The sequence below is a fragment of the Microtus pennsylvanicus genome, chromosome 3 (genome assembly GCF_037038515.1).
Source record: "Microtus pennsylvanicus isolate mMicPen1 chromosome 3, mMicPen1.hap1, whole genome shotgun sequence".
Classification (NCBI taxonomy): Eukaryota; Metazoa; Chordata; class Mammalia; order Rodentia; family Cricetidae; genus Microtus; species Microtus pennsylvanicus.
The window spans coordinates 116,324,642-116,328,758 of NC_134581.1; the positions used below are offsets into that span (position 1 = coordinate 116,324,642).

Here is a 4,117-nt window from a genome sequence, read left to right on the forward strand (position 1 = left end):
TAAATTTACAATATATCCAAGCATATGTGACACAATGAAAGCAGAGAATTCTCAACAGAATAAACTCAAATGACCAAGAAACATTTAAACAAATATTGAATATCCTTAGGCATTTGGAAATTCAAATAAAATGACTCTGAGATTTCATGTTATACATTTCAGAATAGGTAGGATCAAAAACAAAATTTACAGCTCATGGTGGAGAGCATATGTAGCAAGGGGACACTCCTTCATTATTGATTAGAGTGCAAACTTATGCATTGGAAATCAATATGCTGGAGAGGTCTGGGGAGGGACTAAGGAGAGAGGAGAAAGGGAAAACTGTGGTCAGGATGTAAATTAAATACATAAACCCTTAAACAAACTAACTAAAAACAGAGAGAGAATATCCAAATTAACAAGATAAGAAACAAAAATGGGACCATAAGAATTGACAATGAAGAAATCCAGAAAATTTTTATGGCATAATTTGAAAATGCGTTAATACATAAAATTTAAAAAATCAAAAAATAATGAATAATTTTCTCCATAGGTACCACTTACCAAATTTAAATCAATATCAGATAAACAATCTAAATAGAGCTATAACCACTAAAGAAATAGAAGCAGTCATTAAAAGACTCCCAACAGCAACAACACAACAATAAAACCAGGATCAGATGCTTTTAGCACAGAATTCTACCAGAATTTCAAAGGCAAGTTAATGTCAATAGTCCTCAATTTATTCCATAAAATAGAGAGCAGGAACATTACTCAAGTCATTTTATGAGGGCACAGTTACCCTGATACCCAAATCACATAAAGCAGTGGTTCACAACTTTTCCTATGAGGCCTGTTGTTAATATAATTCTTCATGTAATGGTAGTCCCAACCATAAAATTACTTTCATTGCTACTTCATAACTGCAATGTTGCTACTGTTATGAAATTTAATGTAAATATTTGATACGTAGGATGTTTGATATTCTATCTTTGTAAATGAGTCATTTGACATGTAAAGGAATTATGACACCCAAGTTGGGAACCACTGACATAAAAGTTCAACAAAGAGAATTACAGACCAATTTCCCTGATAAACATAGACGTAAAGTAGTTAGTAAAATACTTGCAAACCAAATCTAAGAACACATAAAAAATATCTTCCACCATGATAAAGTAAGCTTAATCCCAGAAATGCAGGGATGGTTCATTATACAAAAAAACATTAAATGGAATCCTAAATATATTTTCAATTAAATAAAATATCAAAATAGTCCTCTATGTAAACAAATAAAAATAATAGCAGAGTATGAGGAAAATGTAACTTTATGTGGATAGGGAAGTAGGAGAGGATTTGGATTAGCTGGAAGAGGTAGATGTGTATTACTAAACATATTGCAATAGCAGTCCCCACCAACCTTCAAGCAGGGGAGAGACCTGCCACCAGGATGTGCCCTCACTCCCACCAAACACTGGACTCTGTCCCTCCAAGGCCCCTCTGCCACCCAACCCCATGCGCCTGAGCATCCTCCCCATGGCAAACACTCTCCCACAACCTCAACAGACTACTTAGGCACACGTACAAACCACACCAGGTTAGTTGGACTCCCCAAAGTCCAGACTCTAATTAAACCCCAGGACATACCCTATGCTCCTTCCACTTCCATCCACAGATGCAAGACATCATGCTTAGAAAGGTAAAAATATACTCCTGACTCTCTCCCTGAAGGATTGGAGTGAAGGAGTTATGGGTTCAGTATAGTGGAGTTATTGGTTGTGTGATTTCCTTTCCATTGAATTCACAGACACAGCTTCTTGCCTGTGCAAGATCACAGCAAAGTGTACAAGAGTAACCTTCATTTTATTGTTTTTTGGTTTGCCATACTGAGTATTTTCTCAAATGTCATGATTTTTTTTTGCAAATAAATTTAGAGGTTGGATAAAAAAATTAGCAAAAAATGTTGTCAAAAGTCAAAGTAATTCTTTGCCTTCACACATTCAAACCCAACAAGAGGAAATTTTTTCAACAAGATTGTTGAAATGACTTTAAATGAGCAAACAAATCACTATATTTTTATTCTGCACTGCATGAAGCTAAAATGAATCAATTGTTTAGAAAACGTGAAGTTATTTGGATATTGAAATCGCAAAGGAATAAACTTTTAGATAAATTCAACTTACCAAATTTACTTGAGTAATATAAAATAATTCATAGCTAATCAAGCCATAAATGATAGTGGATTAGTTTAATATTGTGGGCTTTTGTTCTTCAGTGGAGTCAATACTTGCTGGTGGCCTTGTACATACATTATTTTATGATTAAATACACAAATATTTGTACTGATGATGGCTGTATTGAATATTTTATAAATAATGTACATAAATAAGTGATGGATATCATTCCCATTTTTCCAAAAACTAAATTCAATTATGATTCAGGAATTCAACCTCAACAGACAAAATAATATGATCATAGTAAAGTATCTTCATTGAATATTTGAAAGAAATAGAGGCTGGCAAGATATCTCAATGGGTACTTGAAACACTAGCCTGGAAATCTTATTTTAATCCCTGGAATTCATACTAACGTGGACGGAGAGCGCGGGCACAGAAATGATTGACAAGTGACTGAGGCTCACATACCACCAAACCATATTTGCACAGCCATCTCACGTACACATACACAAATGCATACCCACTAATGACTTTTAATTTTAAAAGGAGAGAATATTTGAAGGAAAATTCATGTATTCTGAGTAATCTATATTTCAAATACATGGATAAACTAGTTCTGATGGTGGTCACATGCTTCTTGTCACTATAACATGACTTTCAAAAAGAGAAAACATAGATTTTTATTAGAAATGCATATCAAAACTGCGGAGATGCATGATATATGACACCACAAACTGAACAGACCATCAAAACGTAGGGCAAATTATGAAAAGCTTGTTAGGGATGTCCTTTCAGCACAAGAACATGGCTGTTCGTGCCTCATTTGAGCGGCAGATTATCTCCATAAAAATCCCAGGAGACTCATACCTATCTCACAATCATGCTTTTTGCTATGGACTGCAAACCATTCTTGAGGATGTTTGTGTGGATGGATCAATTCCAAGTGCAGATTCTTTTCTCCTTATATTCCTGGTTTGTTATTTTCTTTCTTGATAACCCTTAATATGAACAGTTGTATCTCTGATCAAGCACATTGATCCATTAACTGTGTGGATTGATGTCATGAAACAAAATAAATTGTTCTTCTAAGAAAACTATTTTTTATTGATTTTTATTGAGCTTTACAACTTTCTCTGCTCCCCTCCATGCCTCTCCCTCTTCCTTTCATACCTTCCCCAGGGCCCCCATGCTCCCAATTTACTCAGCAGCTCATACACTAAAATTGGAACAACACAGAGAAGATTAGCATGGTCCCTGTTCAAGAAAGCCATTTTTATGATGTATTTGGTCACATCCATAGAAAGGTAAAGACTATACACTTCAACAAATATTGTTTTATTGTGATTATTAGCATTAAATAGAAATGTTGGTTAATTCTTTTTGTTGCTCATCTTCTCATCTTAATTACTTAAGACTCCTCTGTCTGACTTATAGTCTTTGCCAGGGCCCATAGGTATGGGTTCATTCTATCTTGAATAAAGGTCAGAGAGCTGAATCTTACTTCTGCTCTCTCAAGATTATTGTCAACACGTGTGGCTAATATTCAGAAGTGGTTCTGGTATTAAAGATATGTTTCCACCTCAATCAAAAGTCTAAGGATCCAACTACTCACTTAGGTTCCTACTCACTTAGGGAGATAACTATGGATTCCACCCAAGGAGGGTTGTGCCTACAGGATGTTTTGGTTTAGGGTGTGAGTGTTACTTGTCTTGTTCTGGGAACAGAATATTTAACTAAGTATGTAGCCTGCAATTCTTCAACTTGTTTCTTCATTTCCTATCATCTTCATTTTCTATCATCTCAATGCTGTTTTTAATCTTACTCCTATTTTGGGGGGTCAGGAGTATTTTAAGCAAGTGGAAATTAAACTCAGGTGACTTCAATATTCACTGGAACTCCCTCTCGGTATTATCCCATGTTTTTGTTTTATTATTTTAACTCGTGTCTTCATTTTCTTTGATTTT

At 34.9% G+C, this 4,117-nt stretch overlaps 1 non-coding gene across 1 annotated transcript; it reads left to right on the forward strand.

Moving 5' to 3' along the window:
* The first annotated feature begins 3,339 nt into the window (after positions 1–3,339).
* LOC142847407 (U6 spliceosomal RNA) lies at positions 3,340–3,451 on the forward strand. The gene has a single exon (XR_012910169.1). It is a non-coding gene; the product is annotated as a U6 spliceosomal RNA (small nuclear RNA).
* The last annotated feature ends 666 nt before the right edge of the window (positions 3,452–4,117 follow it).